Consider the following 22359-nt stretch of genomic DNA (forward strand, 5'->3'; position numbering starts at 1 on the left):
AGGTCTTTCTCTCTGCAGTCTTCACAGAGTTCTCCTTGGGTGCAGCATCTATCTCTGCAGTGAGTTGCCCAGCTGGGCTTCTTCTTGTAGTAAGTTCTCATTTACCAGGGTGGGCTCCGTGAAGTTGTTTCCTGCCTTGGGTGACTTTCTCTCTGTATCCATGTCTGTCTGGAGTAGGTCTCTGCTGCCTGCTGGATAAAGTATCTCCTACTGGTCCAGGAGCCACATGTCTATTGTGGGGGGAGGGAGGAGAGAGAAAGTACCTTCTTCCTCTGCAAGGATCTCCTGCCACAACCACTGCCGATCTTTGAAGCTCCTTAGAGTTTAGCTACTCAAAACTCCCCGAGGTGGAGGTGATTTGTTTTCTCCACCAATCCCTTTATTCTCTTCGTCACTAAGAGAGGCGTTCTCACTTGATCAAGGGATCAGAAGGTAGAGGCATCTGTACAGTCAGTTTAACACCTCATTAATGCTTGTGATTATATTCTGGGACTCCTGGGGCTACATTAACTGAGGCTGGGAGACTCCCTCCTTCCAGTAGATTCAGAGATCAACTGATCAACCACCAATTATGAATTAAGCAGCTACCATGTGTTGGACATAGTGCCGGAGATACAAGGACAAAACTAAAATAGTCCTGCCCTCACAGAGCTTACATTTGGTTAGGAGAAGCAGCATTTAAAACAGGGAAGTTAGAAAGAGGGATGGATTTATGAGGAAAGAGAGTGTGTATCAGTTTTGAACACGTTCAATTTGAGGTGGCTATGTAACATCCAGGTATAAATGTCCATCCAGCGGCTGGTTAGGTGGGACTGCAGCTCAAGCGAGATTAGGGCTGGAGACACAGGCTTGGGAGTCATCTGCTTAGAGGTGATGTGCCCCCTCGACACACACACCATGGGACAGTGCCCCACAAACATCTTGTGTTGTTGTCTCCTCCTCTCGTTGGGAGCAGCACTGGAGGCTCTTCATATTTAGATCTCGTCCCAAACATGATTGTGTCAGTTTCCCTTCCTTGGACAAGCCCTGTGCCCACCTCGGGCAGGGACAGCGACATTCCTGGAGATACAGGGCACACCCTTGCATGGATGCAGTATTATTGGGGTGGCAGGGTTTAGGGAGAGTCATGCACATGTGAGCCACTGTTGAAGTGGTGGGTTGCATTCCATTCCATCCCGTAAACCGTTATCAAATGCCTACTGTGCCCAGGGCTGGTGCCCCATGCTAGGGATGCAAAGATGAAAAATGACAGGCCCTGCCCTCATGGAGCTTACAATGTACTAGTGAGAAACCTAAGTCCACAAGCAGACTACAAGGAAGAGAGATAAGCGCAGAGGAGACACCTAGTCAACAGATGTGAGGAGAGAGGAATCACTTAAAAAGTATGATCAACACTTGCTGTTTTCATATTACCTTCCTTTGCCAATATATCCTCCCCTCTCCCCCCACCCCAGAGTAAAGAGAAAGAGTCCAGCAGCCCAGCAAGATGAACCAAGACATCACCCAGGTCTGACAACCTATGCAGAGTTCCGCATGCTTAGTCCCCCGCTTCTGCAAGGATGGGAGGGAGGGGCATGGCAGAAGTCAATCAGTCTGGGGGTGGGTGAGGAAGGGGGCACACACTTCCCATCCTATCATGCTTTAAGATTTACAAAGTATAAGCTTGTGAAGAAGGTCGAGAGTCTTTGAGTCAGCTCCCATGACTTCATCATCCTAGGGAACTTCTGGTGTGGAAGTGCTCCTCCCCCCCAACTCAGATCAGCAACTCCTCTGAGACTTGTAGTGTTAAAGTCAACCAAGGCACTGAGAAGTTAAGCAGGATCACCCAGCCTTTAGTGCACTATGCTGTGTGGTTCCACTTAACAGAAGGGGAAACTGAGGCAGACAGAGGTTAAATGACTGACCCAGGACCATACAGCTAGTATGTGTCTGAGGCAGGATTTGAACTCAGGTCTTCCTGACTCCAGGCCCAGTGGTCTATTCATGGCACCACCTGGCTTCCTCCAGCTGTGTGACCCTGGGCAAGTACCTTCCCTCACCTGTTAAACAGGGATGAAGACACCTGCTTTGTTTCCCTCAGAGTGTTGTGAGGAGGGTGCTTTGTGAGTCTTGAATCAGAGAGGGTGGAGCCTTGTGTCCTCCGACCACAGGAGGCTGAGTTAGGACCCCTTCAGCTCAGGGAAGGTAGGAGGGATGGGAGGATGCTGCCCTTGGCAGCCAGCCCAGGGACTTTTCAGGGAGAGCAGACGAGCGGCTCTGGTCGGCTAAGCGTCTGTCATGGTTGCTGGATATGACCTTTAATGCTGTTTCCAGGGACAAAAATACCCTGAGCTCCTGAGCATCTGGACTTGGGGCCGAGGGGGTAGAATTAATATTTCAACATGGTCCTAGCCATTTTTCTCCATCAACCCAGAGCTTGGTCGCCTTTGAGGGGAGGGTGTCCCGCCTGTGTTTCCTCTTGTCCATTTTCACCCTCGGGGAATATAGTAATTTACAGGGGCTTCCATCAGGGTGGTGACAAGAGGACTGGCCTGGATTCTAGCCCTGGCTCGGAGCCTAATTGCAACGTGACCTTGGGCAAGTCTTTTTCCATCCCTGGGCCTCTGAAAACAAGGGAGCTGGACCAGGCAGCCTCTCAGATCTCTGCCAGCTCTCATGTTCTAGAATTTTTCTCTAGGGGAACATGTCTTTAGTCTCTGTTTGGAGCCTGAAGAGCCCAGGACTGGGGAGCCCTGAAATAATCAGCTTGGGCACCATTTTTATGTAGTACCTCCTGCGGGGGTCCCACAGATTGAAGAGGTTCACTACTCCCAGGTTTCAAGGTCGTCTGTGGGTCCATACTCCTAGAATGATAGCTCACAAGCCTCCACCAATTTGCATACTTGTAATTATCAGCTAGTAGATGCAATTAGCTCAAAGCAAGGACTTATAAACCTGGGACATAGTTTCCCCCAAATAGGCAAGGTATCAGTGGGAAGGGTGGGCACAAATTTAGAGTAAGACCCATGTAAAGATTGCATGTGGCCCAGGCAAGCCACACCCCTGGCACTGGAGGGCACCACTGTCCTTTCTCTTCTTATGCTATCTCTACCCCTCTAAGATACAGGCTATGTTCGGTGGCCTTGAAGGTCTCTGCCACCTCTGAGAGTCTGGGATTCCAGGAAGAGGAGATTGAGAGCCATGCTTTGGAAGGTCCAATGGGGATCCAATGATTATGCTTGAATAGGGGAGTGACTGGTCAGAGCTGGGCTTGGGGAAGATGAACTTGACCTTTCAAGAAGAAAGAGAATTGGGGCAGCTAGGTGGCGAAGTGGATAGAGCACCGGCCCTGGATTCAGGAGTACCTGAGTTCAAATCCAACCTCAGACACTTGACACTTACTAGTTGTGTGACCCTGGGCAAGTCACTTAACCCCCACTGCCCCGCAAAAAAAAAAAAAAAGAAGAAGAAAGAGAATCACTGGCATTTTATTCTGGTAGAAGGTAAGTCCCCCTGAGAGGAGGAACTAACTAGCTGGTTTCTCCAAATCTTTTTCTTCAGTTCAAGCCTGTGAGTCAACGAACAAGCACTATTAAGCACCCGCCATGTGCCAGGCACTTTGTTCTGCAGATATACAAGACCTCAATGAAACCTGATCTCAGGAGCTTACATTCCTCTTTCTGTGAAGTAGGTCGTGCAGGCCTTGTGATTCCCTTTAAACAGAGGAGGAGACTGAGAGGTAGACAGGGGAAGGGGCTCATTTTTGTTATCATATTCCTGCCACTGAAGGGGTGAGCCCCATTCCATTCCATCATTCCACAGAGCCCAGAACACAGTAGGTGCCTAATAAATGCTTGTGGATTAATGGCTGATTTCCTCAAAGTCCCCCGCTCACAAGGGGCAGAGTTGGCATTCGAGTCCAGGTCCCCTGACTCTCTGTCCCTCCACTTCCCTCCCTCAGGGGCCCTGATCATTCTTTAATGGTGATTGATACCTGTGAAGATTGATGCAGCAGGATTCATGGCTCCCTTTGACTCACTGATGCAGGTTGCTAACAAGCTTGTGAGCTGGGCTCCTGCTGGGTGGGGGAGGGGAACATAGAGATGTGCCAACCGCTTGGTGCCCAAATGGTGCATTGGGAGTCTTCCCACCTCGATATTGTCTTCGTGCCTGCTCTGGGAGATGGACTTGACCCTCCCATTAATCGCACAGAGACTGAGCTACCAGGACTCTCAGAGGCACCTTGTCTACTCTCCCCTGCAGACAAGAATTCCCTGTGTGGCAATATAGACAAAGGGGCTTCCAGGCCTTGCTTGAAAGTTTCTAGTAATCTGCTCCCCCCACTCCCACCCCCAGACTGGTCACTCTACTTTGGGACAGAGTCGGTGAGGAGTCTCTGATCCTTTGGTTTCCCGGCAAAGCAGATCTAAGTAACATGCTTTTCAAAGTACTATGTGAATGCTATTACTACTACTACTATTATTATTTTTTTAGTGAGGCAATTGGGGTTAAGTGACTTGCCCAGGGTCACACAGCTAGTAAGTGTTAAGTGTCTGAGGTTGGATTTGAACTCAGGTACTCCTGACTCCAGGGCTGGTGCTCTATCCACTGCACCACCTAGCTACCCCTATTACTACTATTATTAATTGTTACATTAGTAAAGATACTGACAAGCTAGAGGGCATCGTGATAGTAATAAGGGCAAGAATAACCATTCATTCGTTTGTTTTTTCAGTCATAAAAGTATTTTATTATCTTCCAGTTACATGTAAAGATCGTTTTCAACATTTGTTTTCATAAGATTTTTAGTCCCAAGTTTTTCTCCCTCCCTCCCTTCCCTCCCCCAACCCCAAGACAGAAAGCAGTCTGATATAGGTTATAGATGTATATAGGTTATATATGTATAATCACATTAAACATATTTCTGCATTAGTCATGTTGTGAAAGAAGAATCAGAACAAAATGGAAAATCCTCAAAAAAGAAAAAACAAAAACAAGTAGAAATTGTATAGTTCAAACTGCATTCAGAATCCACAGTTCTTTTTTCTGGATGTGAAGAACATTTTCTATCATAAGTCCTTTGAAATTGTCTTGCTTGTATTGCTGAGAGTCTCTCACAGTTGATCATCGAACAATGTGGCTGTTACTGTGTACAATGTTCTCCTGGTTCTGCTCATTTCACTCAGCATTCGTCCATTTAAGTCTTTCCAGGTTTTTCTGAAATCTACCTGCTCATTATTTCTGACCAGCTATTTATTTATATATAACATTTATATAGTACTTACTATGTGCCTGGCACTGTGCAAAGAGTTTTACAATTATTATCTCATTTGATCCTCATGACAACCCTGAGAGGTAGATCCTATTATGAGGCAAATAGAGGTTAAGAGACTTGCCCAGGATCCCGCAGTTAGTGTCTAAATCCAGATTTGAACTCAGATCTTTCAGACTCTATGCCCCAAGCTCTATCCACTGAGCCACCTATGACATAGTAGGCAATTAATAAATGTATTGCTTATTTATTAATCCTTTATTTAAAGACAGGTAGGTGGTGAAGTGGATAGAGTGCCGGGCTTGCAATCAGGACTCGTCTTTGAGAGTTCAAATCCAGCCTCAGACGCTTAGCTGTATGACCCTGGGCAAGTCACTTAACCCTTTTGCCTCAGTTCCTCATCTATAAAATGGGCTGGAAAAGGATATGCAAAGCACTCCAGTATCTCCATCAAGAAAGCCCCAAATGGGACCTCTTCCTTTTAGGTCCATGTCATATGACGATCTCCTGAAGGCACTGGGGAGGTGTAGCCTTGGGAAACAACTTTGTAGGTATCCTCCCTTTGCCTCGGTTACTTCCTCTGTAAACTGCAGATGAAAATGCTTGCACTCAGTGCTTCCCAGGGCTCATTGATTTTGTGGGGGAAGGAACTTTAAAGGCCATCTTTAAAACCCCTCATTTTACAGAGGAAATGGCTGAGACCCCAGGGAAGTGAAATGACTTTCCCCAAATCAAACAGAAGTTGTAGAACCAGGGTCATAACCTATATTGTCAGAGTCAGTCAACACCCATTTATTAAACACTATGCAAACAACCAGATACAAATAAGCTTGATAAACAGGAAATAATCAACAGAATTCAGGGGGATCAGCTTAACTGAAACTTGGAGGGAGGCAGGGAGGCAGGAGACAGAGCACTCCAGGCATGGGGATCAGCCAATGAAGACATTTGGTGTCCCGTGTGAGGACCCGTGCCAGAGATGGCGTGCTGTCTGGAAGAATATGAGGGAGTGAATAGGGCGTAAGAATACCAGACAGGTAGGGAACTGCCAGACTACAAAAGACTGTGAATGTCAGCGAAGGCCCTTTCTATTGGATCCCGGAGGTGATGGGGGCTACTGAACTTTATTGAGCTCTGTGGGGCATTTCCCTCTGTCTTTGGCCTCCTCGGGGAACATGCCCAGTAGTGGGATTGCCCGGGCAAAGGCTGTGAATATTTCAGTCACTTTTCTCACATCATCCCAAATTGTTTTCCATGTGGATTGGATCATTTTACAGCTCTGCTAACACTCCCAGCGTGTCTGTCTTCCCTGGCCCTTCCAACATGGCCCATCAATTATCATACACATGAATGGCACTTTGACAATGCTTAAAATAACTGATTCCTTTGCCGAGTTCATACATCCTCCCCCCACTCCTTTCAGTCTTGTTTACATGATTAATATTTAAACAGACGGGCCTTTTCTGCCTATATAATGTAGAGGTGGCCAGAAGCCCAGCCTGCTCCTTAGAACTTCAGAATTCACTGGGGTGGGGGTGGGGAGGATGAAGGAGGTTTTCCTGTTCCTTGTGACTCCCTAAGATTCTGGCTGGCCTGGGGTGTCCCTGATGGAGGGGAGGGTCCATCTGGGCTGGCACAGCTTCCCTTGGCTTCTCCAAATCTCCCCCTCCCCCTTTTTTCTACTTTTTTTTCCTGCTGCCTCCACCTACCTCAGGTCTCCAGAGTTGGTGCCTCTGGGGTGGTGGGTCCTGGAATTGTTCAATCTTGGCTTCCTGGAATCTCAGAGCTGCCGGGGGCCTCATAGGTCTCTTCTCAGGCTCACACAGAGAGGATTGGATGCCCCAGCATCCATAATGTGTTGGCCCTTTTTCCTTCAAGGGCACAATGACCATATCAGGTTCTTAACCTGAGTCACCCCCAACTCTGCCCTTTGCCTCAGCCCCAGAATCCACTTAGTTGCCAGGGGTTGGCAGTTCAGCTTCCCCAACATTTCTCACATCTGTTTGCTTTTCTCCTCTCATGAATGCTAAGACCCAACCTGAAGCCTTGACCATTGCATTAACCTCCTCATTGGCCTCCCTGCCTCCAGTCTCTCCCCTCTGCCATCCATCCTCCTTATCATTGTTACGTGGATATTCCTAAAGCACAGGGATGATGAAGTCCCTTCCTTTGCTCAATAACTCAATCACTTCCGGGATCAAATATAAAATCCTCTGATATTTAAAACTCTTCACCCCTTGGTCCCTTCTTACCTTTCCAGACTTCTTATGCCTTCCGTTCCTCCATATGCTTTGTCTTCCAGCAACACCAGCCTTCTTGCAGTTCCCCTAACACCATTCTGTATCCCCCCCTCCTTTCACTTGCCCTGGTCACACCCGGTGCCCTCATTTTTGCTCATTTATTTACCTTGTTTCAGCTCAAACCCTCCCTTCTGCAGGAGGCCTTCCTGCTCGCACGACTGCTGGTGTCTTCCCATCTCAGGCTTCCTTCCGTGTTCCTGGTTATTTTACTTGTTGTCTCACCCAGTAGAATGTGGGCTCCTTGGAGGTTTGCTGACTTGAACGCCTGTAGTAGTGGGGAGCTTATGAGGCAACCCACTCTTGGACAGATCTGATTTTTCTCATCCCTTTTGGAGGTTCAGGACTGCAGCCCCAGCCGGTGGTGGTGTCAGGCCCATGTGGCTCTCTCCTCCTGTGTTATGGGTTCTGTTGCTCCTTATGGATTATGTCCCTGGGACTCCAGCCATATGGGATGAGTCCAACCTCCATGTGTTGTGAATGAGTGGAGGGACCCAGGGGAGCCCCCGATAGCCTTCTCAGTCCATTGACTTTGGGAGTGAGGGACGAGACCTGAATCAGTTAGAATCCTGGAGGGGAGTGGCCAGAATGCTAGACGTGCTAGATGCTGAGGTACATCCCCTCCGGCTCAGCCTGGATCCCCTCTCTGCCAGAGCCAAGCTGCCGATGTCTCAAAGGCACCTCCCAAACACTTTCCCCTTCTCCCAGTCCTGCAGGAGGTAGTTTGCAGAGAGGAGGGTTTTTGTAGTTTCACTCGGTCTCCCTTCGATCGATGGACCAAAGAGGACTCCAAGCCCACTTCTAGCGGCCGATCGATCCTGGCCGCGCGCGAGGCGCCCTTATCTCGCCATCTCGGGCTTGCAGGCGGCAGATTGCGCAAGGAGCTGGGTCATCGCCACCACGCCGCTGCGTCCAGCTCCAGGCACGAGCTCTGCTTCAAGACCTCCTCTTACCTATGGTTGAAAAATTAAAAAAAAAAAAAAAGAAGCAGCCGGAGCCCCTGATGAGCCCTGATAACCGAGTGCAGTCAGAAATATTATAAATTGATCAGTGTTTTATCTGAAAAAAGGGATGACTTCTTAACATCATTAAGCGATGATCTTTAAAGCTCATCTTCTCCCTGGCAGGCCGGAATGACAGTGGAATGGGCCGAGATAGATGGCCCGGGAGGAGGAAAAAAAATCAATTGTTTTTCTGAGGCGTGCGGGAGTGTTTGCCTCGGCGCCCGCCTCCCCGGCCGGCTGCCATGCGCCCCAGCCTCCACCAGTGCATTTCTTTTTTACAGCAGAATAAATTCCATTTGGTCCACGAGACGAATTCTCACCCTCGTATGTCAAGTTTTACAAGGGGCCGACAGCTCCAATTGGGGCAGAGTGATGGCCCAGGCCCTGTGTTCACCTCCACAGCTCTATTGGAGTTTTCTTACTGAGATCCACACCGCAGCCAGGAGGGCCGGGGTGCTAGTTATCGGGAGGCCGACCTGCGCTCCGGGGAAGGAAGGAGCTTGGACCGTCTGAGCTGACTGCCAGCCAGATGGACTGTTAGGGAGGTGGTGAGCTCCCTGTCTCTAGAGGGGTTCAGAGTGAGCCTGGGGGCCGGAGGGAGGTCAGCCAGTAAAGAGGATTCCTGCTAGGTCCAGGTTGGATAGACGCCATTTTAGCCTGGGCACCTGGGAAAGGAGGGTAATGAAGAGTCCAGTCTGGCATGCTGTATTTTTTATATTCAAGAAGGAAATCAATGTAGGGTCGGCAGGTCACGGAGGGCCTTGAATGCCAGGTTCAGGAGTTTAAAGTCCTTGATAGCAAAGGGAGCGGAAGACGCTCTTGCATGGATGCGTATGAGGAAGATTATCTGGATTGATTGAGGGCTAAGGCTGCGATCACCAGGACCAAGCGAGTGATTAAACATGGGGGTGGGATGGGAGAAGAATGAGGGAGGACTCAGAGGTTGGGACATTCCCTGGGCATCCTGGATGGGGGGGGGGACTGTGGGGGTGGGGAGGGAGGGAACTCGATAAGCTCTTCTTGTGTGTGTGTAACTAAACAGAGCCACAGGTGACTTCTCGGGCCTCGGTTCCTTCATTTGGTTTTTTTTTTTTTTTTAGTGAGGCAATTGGGGTTAAGTGACTTGCCCAGGGTCACACAGCTAGTGAGTGTTAAGTGTCTGAGACCGGATTTGAACTCAGGTCCTCCTGACTCCAGGGCCGGTGCTTTATCCACTGCACCACCTAGCTGCCCCGGTTCCTTCATTTGTAAGTAGTTGTGATGAGTGCCAGCAAGTTTCATATTCTCAAACTCTCCACATTCTTACTACCATGGGCTCAGGTGGATGCACTGCATTCAGGGTGGGGGAAGCCCCAACTGGCCTTGGTAGGGGTGAGCTCCCCATCACTGGAGGGCTTCGAGGGAAGTCTGGAGAATGACTTGTTGGGTGGGTGACAGAGGGGGTTCTCATCCATCTTGATTGCTCTCAGTGGTTGGGGGGGGGGTCCTTTCCAGATCTGAGGATCTATGATTCAATCAAAGGAAGGCCTGCAGAAGGTGAAGGGGTGTCTGCAGAGGCAGAGATTAGGGTCTTGTTCAGACTTGACCAGGCTTCCTATGTCTAACTCAGCTCTGTCCAATCAGGGGCAGGGAACAGGTATGGGTAGGGGTGATCCAGAGCTGCTCCTTCTTGAGACCCCTCCCTTCCTCCCCCCACCTTTCAGGTCTCATCTACTCGAAGGCCCCTTGAATTTGAACATCATCTGTCTCCCCTATAGACCGTAGGCTCCCTGAGGGCAAGAACAGATTTATTGTAGTTTTTGGATCCCCAGTGCCAAGCACAGCTTAATAAAGGCTGATTAATTAATGAATTCTAAGGGACCTCCCAGCTCTGACACCCACTTTTCTGAGGCCCCTCCCAGCTCTGACATCCCCTGTTCTCAGGCCCCTCCCAGCTCTGACATCCTCTGTTCTCAGGCCCCTCCCAGCTCTGACACCCACTTTTCTGAGGCCCCTCCCAGCTCTGACATCCCCTGTTCTCAGGCCCCTCCCAGCTCTGACATCCCCTGTTCTCAGGCCTCTCCCAGCTCTGACACTCACTTTTCTGAGGCCCCTCCCAGCTCTGACATCCCCTGTTCTCAGGCCCCTCCCAGCTCTGACATCCCCTGTTCTGAGGCCCCTCCCAGCTCTGACATCCTCTGTTCTGAGGCCCCTCCCAGCTCTGACATCCTCTGTTCTGAGGCCCCTCCCAGCTCTGACACCCACTTTTCTGAGGCCCCTCCCAGCTCTGACATCCTCTGTTCTGAGGCCCCTCTCAGCTCTGACATCCCCTGTTCTCAGGCCCCTCCCTGACCTGACATCCCCTGTTCTCAGGCCCCTCCCAGCTCTGACATCCTCTGTTCTGAGGCCCCTCCCAGCTCTGACATCCCCTGTTCTAAGGGTCCTCCCAAGCTTTGACATTCTAGGCTCTGAATTCTTCCTGAGCTTGTTTGTTTTTCTCGGGCCTGCTGCCCCTTGGGACTCATTGGCCCGCAGTTACCGAAGTGCATTGTCAGCCTGATTGAATCTGCTTGGCGTTCTAAACAGAGCCCAAAGATAAATAAGGCCAGCTCAGGGCAGGGGATTTATGGCCGAGTTAGGCTGAGGAAGAAGAGAGGTGTTTGCAGATGAGATCTGGGCTTCCGGGAGGCGGGGGAGGGGTCCTGCCCAAGTTCCAGCTCCCACCGTTCTTGGAGGATTCTCCTGTTTGGCCCTTGAGATCGATGGACTCGCCCGGAAAGGGGCTGTTGGCTCTTTTTCGTTGGGGAAAGGTCTTTAGATTCCTCCAACTACAAGTGGGCCCCGAGACAATTATTTCCGGGCTGGATCTGGGATCCCAGCGAAGGCTCCGGGGGCCACACTCCTGTGAGAGTCCGTGCCAAAGTGATGGCCATTAGCCCTTTTGGCGCCTAGAGAGTGAGGCTGGTACCGGCCAGTCAGGTCGCACAGCCGAAGGGAAGGAGAGCTGGGTTCCATTCCTGCTGGTTTCATGCCAGCTGTGCGATCCTGGCCAATCACAGGAACTGCTCCTCTAGTTATCGATATCTAAGGGTCGCAGAGTCCTTTGTATACTCTCTGGCTGCTGTCCTTGCTTGGGGGCTGCTTGGGCTTGGGAAGGCTGGAGCCAAGGAGGTGATTGTACCAAGTCTGGCCCCAACATGGGGAGCCCCTGGGAGTTTCCCAGAAGGAGCAAGCTGGCCCAGGCCAGTGCTTCTGGTTGGATCGGTGGTGGGATTGGCCCAGTGAGTGACCGTGGCCAGAGAGGGAGACCCACACATCCCGTCTTATTTGATCCTTACAACCACTCCAGGAGAGAAGTGTCACTATTATCCCGATTTACAGATGAGGAAACTGAGGTAGGCAGAGTCACGGGGCTGGTAAGTCTGCCACAAAAGTCAAACTCAAGTCTTCCTGACTAGTTACTTTACCTCCCTGAGGCTTCTTCTCTCTAATGTGGGGGTGTGGGGTCATGAGGTTTGCTCTGTCCTTGGGAGGAAAGCCAAGTGATGGACGGTGAGCAGGCTGCTTTTACCTGCCTTCTGTGACCCCAGCAGGGAGCAGGCCCTCATTCCAAGCAAGGACTCGGGAAATGTTTGTTGAATGAATGAATAAGTAGGCGACCTAGTTTGTATTAGGGGAAATCCTGCCTCTCTCTGCTAGATGAGGTCATTGAGGGGTAAATATGTCTATGGAGAAGGGGGGGGGTTGTCATAAATTAACATGTTTAATTTATGCCCTGATGAAGGTTGTTAAGAAACCATGCAATTGTGGAATTTGGAGGGTGGGGTGGCATGTAGCTAGGCCTGGAAATAGGAGAGGGAGAAAATAATCACCTCTCTGGTGAGAGGTTAAATTTTTGTCACAGCAAGATCACCAGTTTAAAAGTCAAGAGCTCTGGGTTCAAGTCTCAGACCTACCACTCTACTAGCTCTGTGTGACCCACCTGCTTCCCATTCTCTGGCCTCAGTTCCCTCATCTGCAAATTTAGAGGGGGTGTAACCCTCGAATTAGAGACCTTACAGGGATGTTGTTTATAAAGACTGATAACAATGTGAGCAATTATTCCTTTTTAAAAAACAATTAGGGGGCAGCTAGATGGCGCAGTGGATAAGCACTGGCCCTGAATTCAGGAGTACCTGAGTTCAAATCCGGCCTCAGACACTTACTAGCTGTGTGACCCTGGGCAAGTCACTTAACCCCAATTGCCTCACCAAAAAAACCCAAAAAACCCCCCAAAAAACCAAAACAATTAGTGGGGCAGCTAGGTGGCACAGTGGATAGAGCACCAGCCCTGGATTCAGGAGGACCTGAGTTCAAATCTAACCTCAGACACTTGACACTTACTAGCTGTGTGACCCTGGGCAAGTCACTTAATCCCAATTGCCTCAACAAACAAACAATTCGATATTTTATTTTCCCCAATTACATGTAAAAACAATTTTGACATTTTTTTTTAAATTTTGAGTTCCAAATTCTTTCCTTCCCTCTCACCCCCCCAATTGAAAAGGAAAGTATATTGATATAGATTATACATGTGCTGTCATGCAAAGCATATTTCTATATTAGCCAAGTCATGAAAGAAAAAAAGTCCAAAAAAAGTCCAAAAAAAATAATGAAAGTAAAAAAGTCTGCTTCAATCTACATTCAGACTCCATCAGTTCTTTTTCTGGAGGTGGAGAACATTTTTCATCACAACTCCTTTGGAATTGTCTTGGATCATTGTGTTGCTGAAAATAGCTAACTCAGTCATAGTTGTTCATCATACAATATTGCTGTTACTGTGTGTAATGTTCTCCTGGTTCTGTGTACTTCACTTTGCATCAGTTTATATAAGCCTTTCCAGGTTTTTCTGAAACCATCCTGCTTATCATTTCTTTTGGCACAATAGCATTTCATCACAATCACATACTACAACTTGCTCAGCCATTCCCCAGTTGTTGGGCATCCTTTCAAATTCTAATTCTTTGCCACCACAAAAAGACCTGCTATAAATATTTTTGTGCATATGGGACTTTTTCCTTTTTCTTTGATCTCTTTGGGATATAGACCTAGTAGTGGTATTGCTGGATCAAAGGGTATACTGTTTTATAGCTCTTTGGGCATAGTTCCAAATTGCTCTCCAGAATGGTTGGATCAGTTCACAACTCCATTAACAAGGCATTATCATCTCAGTTTTCCCACATCCCCTCCAACACCCAATATTTCCCTCTTTTGTTATATTAGTCATTCTGATAGGTGTGAGTATGCAAAAACTTTTAAATTTAATATAATCAAAATTACCTATTTTACATTTCATAAGGCTATTGATATCTTGTTTGGTAATAAATTCTTCCCTTATCCAAAGATCTGACAGGTGAAATATTACTCTGTTGATTTGCTTTTATCACCCTTTATGTCTAAATCATATGTCCATTTTAACCTTATGTTGGATGTTGGTCTATGCCCATTTTTCTCAGCAATTTTTGCCAAATGGTGAATTCTTGTCCCCAAAGCGTGGGTTGTCAGGTTTATCAAACACTAGACTACTGTGGTCATTTACTACTGTGTCTTGTGTCCTTAATCTATTGCACTGATCCACCAGTCTATTTCTTAGCCAGTACCACATCATTTTGATGATTACAGCTTTGTAATACAGTTTGAGATCCGGTACTGTTAGGCCACCTTCCTTCACATTATTTTTCATTGATTCCCTCGATATTCTTGAGAGCTATTATTCTTGTCTCCCCTTCTGACCTGCACATCTGTTTTCTGTTCTGTTTTGTGTTCTTAAAGTGCATCAGTCTCTTGGAGACTAGTCATGGAGTTGGGGAATTAGTTCTGGTTTTAGAGGCTGGGAAACTGGCTTCAAATCCTGACTCTTTGTTACTTATTTGCCAGTTGTGTAAGCTGGGACCTGGCTCCCCATCTTGGGCCTCAGTTTTTTCATCTGTGAAATGAAAGGAGTTTGACTTGACAATAGAATCAATCAAAAATATTTAGTAAGCACCTACTGTGTACCAGGCACTTTACTAAGTAAACATCATGGATACAAAAAGAGGCAGAAGACAGGCCCTGCCCTCAAGGAGCTCACAATCTAATGGGGTGACAACATGTGAACAAATATATACAAAATAAGCCATATACAGGATAAGTGGAAAATAAAAGAAAGTCTCTTCTAGCTTTAGATTGAGGATTCTGGGAAGTCAGTAATTTCGTTATTAGTCTCCCCAAGGAGGCCCAATTAAACATCACAGCTGGCCTCCTCCATCAGACTTATCCCCCCACCTGTGGCTGCCTTTCTTTCCAAATCACCCAACATCTAACTTTGAATTTCTTTGGATATGCATATGTACATGTGGATATACACACATGTGTATAACATGTGCATACGATGACAAGTATAATCATAAAAATAGCTCACATTTATAAAGCACTTTCAGGTTTTCAAAGTGCTTTACAAATGTCTCATTTGGTCCTCACAAAAAATTTGGAAGGTACGTGCTATCATTAGCCCCATAATAGAGTTCATAAAGTGATTTGCCCAGGGTCACACAGCTGGTATGTGTCTGAGGTCAGATTTGGAGTCAGGAAGATTCTGGAGTCAGATGGGGCGCTCTATCCACTGTGCCAACCAGTTATCATCTATCTATCTTGTATGTATATATATATGTTTATCTCTAGATATCTCTACCAAATATATATCTATTTATATATCTGTCCATCTGTTGTTCTATCAACCCATCTTTTTTTATCTATCTATCTATCATCCATCCATCCATCCATTTCTAGATATCTCCCTCTCTCTCCCTCTCTCTCCCTCTCTCTCTCTCTCCCTCTCTCTCCCTCCCTCTCTCTCTCTCTCTCCCTCTCTCTCCCCCCCCCTCTCTCTCCCTCTCTCTCTCTCTCTCTCTGTCTCTCCCTCTCTCTCTGTCTCTCCCCCCCCTCTCTGTTTTGACCATCTTATAGAATATAAGGTGGGGACTATCTGTATTTTGTCTTTGTGTTTCCAACACCCACGATACTGCCAGGAACATAGTAGGTACTTATTTACTTGATTACCTTTAGGGATAGCTCTAACACTTATTAGATTTTTATTATCTCCCAGTGGATGAGAGCTGGCCTCAAAGCCACGAGGACTGGGGGTCAAGTCCTGCTGTTGAGTCATAGGGGTTGTGAGACCCTGGTCAAGTCATGTCCATCTTTCTGTGCTCTGGCTTGTAGAAAGTGTTCACCTGCATTGACAGAGGGAATTTCTTCCTCTGGGAGTTCCCTGTTCCAGTGGAATCATAGGTTAGTCCCCTGTCCTAGTCCTCTGTGTTGGGGCTGTGCTTAGGGCTGGGAATACAAATGCAGACAGTGCCTACCATCAGAGAGTTTCATTTTAATAGGGGGAAACAATACCTAAGGGGTGGGTGGCCAGGGCAATCAGAGGGATGGTAAGTGGAGCCCTCCCCTGCCCCACTGCACTTGTTCTGTCCTCCAGGGCTGAAGAGAACAAGGCTAACCCCCCATTAGCCCAAACTACACTTGGACAGTGACTCTGCCTCCCCACTCAAATCTTTTCTGGTCCAGCCTTCTTGCTCTGAGGTGGTGGGGATTCTGGTCCCCTCCTGGTCCAGGTAGCCCTGGCTTGGCCTGTGCCCCAGTGCGATGTTCTTTCTGGGCTCTTGGCAGCTCAAAACCTGGCTATCATCTGGAACTCAGATCAACTCTTATTCAGGATCTTGAGAAATGTTAGGAGAAGCCTCCCATTTGGTGGGGGCAGGGGTGGGGGGGCAGGGGTGTTCAGGCTGGGACATTCTAGGCTATAAGCCCCTCCTAGCTCTTGTCTATGACTTTAAAGAGCTGCCTCCTTCTGCCTCAGGCAGATATGTGCAGAGGGACCAAAGATTGGACAATGGCTAGGAGGCAGCAGAAAGGATAGGCTAGAGATGACCTTTGTCTGCTTCTCTCTGTTAATCTGTCATGGAGCTTGGAATGGGAAGCAATAGAGAGGGAGGGGAACTGAGGAGTAGGGAGCGGATGGGTAGGCCAGGTAGAGAAGATGAGTGTGTGTTTGAGCGCGCACGCGTGTGCACGTGTACGCATGTGCACGAGCACACACATGTTGTGAAATATAGGAGAGGGAAGAGGGGAGGGGAGGAGGACGAGAGAGAGTGAGTGAGTAAGAGGATGGCAGGAAGAGGGAGGGGAGGGACACTGGGCGAACGTCAAAAGTGCCATATAAATGCTAGCTGTGATGATTATCACAGAAACTGCTTCGCAAACCTTAAATTACTATATAAATGTTACTACTACTACTACTTGTACTACTGCTGCTGCTACTGCTGCTGCTAGTACTACTACTTTTACTGCTGCTTGTACTACTACTAGTACTTGTCCTCCCATTACTTGTACTACTGCTGCTGCTACTGCTACTGCTAGCACTAGTAGCTGTGACCCCACTGGGCTTCCATTTTCTCAACTCTAAAATGGAGGTGTTGGTTTCAATCTTTCAGTGACCTTCAATGTCTCTTCTGCTCGGATCTACAACCCCACAAGCCCGTGACCTGCTTTCTCTGCTCGGCAGAGATCTCATCAGTTGGTCTCTGGTTGGGAGATCCTGTGCCTGCCTCCCAGGACCAGCAGTAATTATCACAGCCCCATTCTTTTCATGTTTCCCAAGCTTGTTCCTTTGGTCCCCACAGACCCATCTGGCTCCACCCTTCAGTAATGGACCTCTTGGGTGGATTGGGAGACGCTGGCCACCATTAGGGAAGAGAGACACCTGCTTCTGCTCTTCCCTTCCCCATACCATTGACACTGTCCCAGGTTTCTGTTTTCTCTGTTCCTGGCCTCCTCCCATCTCCCTTCCAGGCCTCACCTGAGCACATGGGGCGTGTCTCTATAGATCTCATTCTCATATGGGAGCACCTGAGGTCTTGGGGACCCCTAGTACATGCTCAGCTGAGCCAGTGGTGTCCTGTGGTCACCGAGAATGCTGATGTGATCTTGGGCTGCTCCAAGAGCTGGGGCAGCTACCAGGAGCTCAGGAGTGATTGTCCCCCTGTCCTCTGTCCTCAGCAGATCCTCTTCTGGGTTCTTGGGGTCACTGTTTGAGGACATTCATATGCTAGGGAGATGACTAGGATGGTGAGGGGCCAAGCCTTCTGGCTATAGAGAAGTCAGATGAAAGAACTGGGGGTATTTAATTTGGAAAAGAAAAGCCTTGGGGAAGGGGAGAGGGTCAGGCTGTTCATTTTTTAAGGGTTCTCTCTGAAAGAGGGATTCCCCTCATTGGCAGAACTGGGAGCAGTGGCAGGAAGCTGAAGAGCAGTATATTTCTCTCTCTTTTTTGTCTTTTTTCAGGGCAATGAGGATTAAGTGATTTGCCCAGGGTCATACAGCTAGTAAGTGTCAAGTGTCTGAGGCCAGATTTGAACTCAGGTCCTCCTGAATCCAGGCCTGGTGTTCTATCCACTGTGCCACCTAGTGGCCCCCAGAGCAGTACATTTCAATTAATAAAGTGGGGCAATCCTCTCTGACAATGTGATGAGATGCCTCAGGAGGTGGTGAGCTCCCCATCACTTCAGCAGGATGACAGAGTGCCGTGGGAAGGGTACTGTTTTTGGAGTCCATGGACCTGGAGCTTGACCTGGCTCTTTAGCCCTACCCAAGTGACTCTGGCCCAGACACTTACCTCATTGGGCCTCAGTTTCTTCATTTGTAAAATGAAGACATTGGACCAGTCAGTCTCTGAGGTTCCTCTCAGTTCTGAGATCTGATGTGACTTTACTTGCCTCAGTTTTCCCATTTATAAAATCAGGAGGTTGGACGAGATGGTCTCTGAGGATGCTTCCAGCATCTGGATGGAGGGTCCTAGGCGGAGGAGACTGAATGAACAAGGCTTCTGTGATGTTGGCTCAGCCCCCACAGCCTTCGCCTGGGCCAGACCAACTGGTCTCCTTTCCTGGCCAATGTGCTGTGAGTCTTCCTCCAAATACCTGAGCAATAGTTCAGGAAGGGGGCTGACTTTGGTGCCAGAATGGGGTTCACTCCTGACCCTTGTGGTGTTGGGGAAGTCCTCCCTGCCTCAGTTTCCCCGAAGATAAAGGGAGTAGGCTGACCACCCCCCCCCCACACTCAGTCTCTATCTCTGTTTCTGTCACTCTCTCATTTCCTTTCTTTGTCTCTGTTTCTATGTCTGTCTGTCTGATCGTCTCCGTCTCCTTTTCTGTCTCTGTTTTTCTGTTTCTCTTCGTCTCATCTTCTCCCTCTGTCTCTTTGTCTGTCTCTATTTTTCTGTCTCCACTGATCTCTGTCTCATATTCTTTGTTTCTTTGTCTGTTTTTCTGTCTCAGTCTCCATCTCTGTCCCTGTCTCTCACTCTCATCTTCTGTCTGTCTGTCTTTCTGCATCTCTCAAGCCTGGATCCTATAAGTTGAAGACGTCAGGGCCACCTTCCCCACTTCCCCTCCCCTGCTCCCTCGTGCCTTTCTTGGATCACACTCTGTGAACAGAAAATGTCTTCTGAGGGCATCTTGTCTGGCCAGTGCCAGAGCCAGAGCCGGAATCCCCTCTGCAGATTTCTCGGCAAGAGGCCCTCCAGACTTCTCTTGAAGAAGTCCAGTGATGGGGAACTCCAGTGGGGGAGACGTGACTAGACAGCAGCTCCCAAGAAAAGGGCCTGGAGGTTTCCGTGGACTGCAAACTCAATGTGAGTCAGCTCCAGCTCCGTGACGGGGCTGCTATAGAAGCAGCGGGGCTGGCAGGGAGCCAGAGGACCCGGCTTCAGTCTGACTTGCCCCCCCCCCCAAGCCAGCCGCTCACCCTCTCTGGGCCTCGGGGTCTTCAGTGGATCCTTGCTCCAAATCTATTATCTTAAGACCCTGAGAAAGAGGCCCAGAAAGAGGGAGCTGCTGCTCCTCCTCCTGCCCTCTGCCCAGGTCCGGCCACACCTGGGGGCACACAGTGGGAGGGGACTCAGAGGAATCTGGTCGCCATCATTGCCGAGATAACGGTAATAATAGCCAACATTTCTTCGGCGTTCACCTCAAGGCTTTCCCCATGTGATCTCACTGGGTGCTTAATTAGTATTCATTAAGTTCTGATCAATCAGTCCATCCACAAGTTTGTGTTAAGCTGTCCCTGCGTGTCAGGTTACTGTCTGTGTCAGGTACTGGGCATACAAACACCCCAAACCAAACAGCCCCTGTCTTCTAGAGATAGAACCAAAATGGCTACCATTCATCTACACACGCAGGTTTGCAAAGCGCTTTAGAAACGAGACCTCATCGGATCCTCATCACAGCAGCCCTGGGGGCTGGTGCTATTGTTAACCTGGTTTTACAGTTGAGGAAACTGAGGCAGGTAAAGACGAGGAGGGAGTGTATTCCAGGCAGGGGGGCAGCTTGGACAAAGGCGCAGAGGTGGGAGATGACCCAGCTTGGCTGGGCCAGAGAGGGTACGAACAAGGCTGGAAAGAAGGGCTGGAGCCAGGCACATTTTCATCACACGTTTTAGGAAGGAGGTTGACAGGTTGGATCGAGTGTAGGGGAAGGAAGCCAGGCTGGATGAAGGACCCGACACGATCGATGGAAGGATCTGGGGATATTCCTCCAGGAAACAGAAAGATTCAGGGGCCGATCTCTGTCTTCAAGCATGAGAAGGGCTGTCAGCCGGACGAGAGATGAGCCTTCATCTGCTTGGCTCCGAGGACCAGAGCTGCAGAGGCGGATGGAGGCTGCACTGAAGGAATGGGCCATCTCTGCAGCCACTAGAGGTGCTCCGGCATGGGTCGGGCCAAGGGCTTCCTGCCAGCTTTGAGGTTTTATGCTTCTACGTCTCTCCCCTGCTCACAATCTTCCCGTGGCTCCCCCGTGCCTACAGGGTAAGGGCCTTTGGCGCCTTCTATCATTTGAAGCGGAGCCTTCCTTCTCTCCAAACCCACCGGGTGATTTCCTGCCCCTCCCCCTTTGCTAATCCTCTTCTTCACGGCTCTCCCGATCTGGAAAGGTGGCTTGGCCCCCAGCGGAGTACCGAGACTGACCACCACTGCCCCGTCCCCTCACTATTTCAATCAGTCAATAAGCCTTTATTAAACTCTGACTGTATGCCCGATGCATACACACACACACACACACACACACAGAGCATATACAAATATCTAAAAATTAGAACAATCCTTTATCACCTCGAGCTCACGTTGCAACGAAGGAAACAGCATGGAGGTGATTAGGTAGGTGCCCGATACATACAGAGGAGATGGGAGGTAGCCTTAGGCCTGGGGGATAGGGGTGGGAGCAGGGGAGGGGACAGGCCTGGGACATGCAAACAACTGTGCAGGGGTTCAGAAAGATCCTGGGAGGTCCGGAGGAAGGGGCGTCTCAGTCAGAGAGGACCCGGAAGCCCCAAGCTTGGTGTACAGCCTCAGTTTCCTCCTTTGTAAGCTGTTTTGTGTCCTCATGGCCCTCACAGGGAGCTGGAGGAATGATGGCATCTGCTGGAAGTTGATATCATGCAATCTCAGGTGGGCGCTCACCGCAGCAAGGCAAACACCGATCCTTCCTAATCGTCTGTTCCAAACTTCACCTCTCCTTCACTTTCCCCCTGGTCCTATAATCTCCAAATTCTTCAATCCTGCTTCCATGGGGCCTCCAAACGAGGGGCGTATCCCCCTCCTGGCCAGGGGTTGAGTGGCTCAGGTCCCCCTCAGACCCCATCTCCTTCCTATCTCCAGGGCCCGATGCCTTGCTCTGTGCCCAGTGACCCTGTAGGGATGCCCAGCCTGCCCTCTGTTTGCTCTGGCCCTCCTGCTTAGGAACAGAAATGTCACTAGCCAGAAGGCAAACAGACCTCCCCATCTCCCTCCTCTGGTCACATGCATAGGGAGGCCAATGGCCTCCCTCCCTCCATGTCTCTGGCTGAGGGATGGGGATGGTCACAGAGTCACAGAGAGGGTGGGGGCGGGGACCCAGCTGAGCAGGGGAGGAGGGGAAGGCCTCATCCTGGGGGGAGGGCAGGGATCTTGGACACCCAACCACAGCCTGGGCAGCTCCTGCTAGCCTCTGCTCATGTTTCTCTTGCCCAGAACCCTTGGGTCAATTCAATTTGATTCAACAACCATTTTATTAATCTCAGTAGCTCAGTAGGAGGGAGGTCCTGGAGGGGTTTGGGTCCATGGGGAAGGAGGCAGACCCCTAGGCCCAGACTTAGAAGCAGAGCTATCACCTCTTCCGATGTCAACAGCCTGGAGCCAGCTCTTAGGGCTGTCCCCGTGGTCAAGTGCTTGTTCTTGGACTGATTTCCCTAGAGAGGGGTGATGTCCCTCCCTTGCCCTGGAAGGCCCTGTGTCTCCCTATTACCTCTGGAGCAGAATAGAGGCTCTTGTGTGTCATTCAAGTCCCTTCTTACTTCCCCAGTTTTCTTACCCATTGCTCCCCTCCATTCATCTTTGCTCACACAATAATAATAAAAGCCCACATTTATATATCGCTTTAAGGTCTGCAAAGAATTTTACAACCGTTACCTAATTTATCCTGACAATACCACGGGAGACAGGTGCTATTATTGTCCCCACTGGGGAAGCTGAAGTAGGTAGAGGTATAGTGACTTGCCTAGGGTCTCACACTTAGTGAGTATCTGAGGCAGGATTTGAGCTCAGGGCTTCCTGACTCCAAGGTGTGTGCTCTATCCACTGCCCTCTGTTCATCTTTGCAGCAGCTTTCCCCTGTTCCTAGAATGTCTTCTCTCTTCCCCTCCGAGTTTCCCTTATCCCCCATCAACACTCAGTTGAAATCCCACCCCTCCCCCACTTCTAGGGCCTTCCCTC

At 49.3% G+C, this 22359-nt stretch overlaps 1 protein-coding gene and 1 long non-coding RNA gene across 2 annotated transcripts in view; one reads left to right on the forward strand and one right to left on the reverse strand.

Annotated features, from left to right (window-relative positions):
- The window catches only part of RTN4R (reticulon 4 receptor), a 114612-nt gene that overhangs the window by 54344 nt on the left and 37909 nt on the right, over positions 1-22359 (forward strand).
- LOC122735272 lies at positions 6090-7917 on the reverse strand. The gene is made up of 3 exons (XR_006354115.1): positions 7658-7917; positions 6961-7122; positions 6090-6242 (listed from the first exon to the last, which is right to left on the reverse strand). It is a non-coding gene; the product is annotated as an uncharacterized LOC122735272 (long non-coding RNA).

This window comes from Dromiciops gliroides, chromosome 1 (genome assembly GCF_019393635.1).
Source record: "Dromiciops gliroides isolate mDroGli1 chromosome 1, mDroGli1.pri, whole genome shotgun sequence".
NCBI lineage: Eukaryota > Metazoa > Chordata > Mammalia > Microbiotheria > Microbiotheriidae > Dromiciops > Dromiciops gliroides.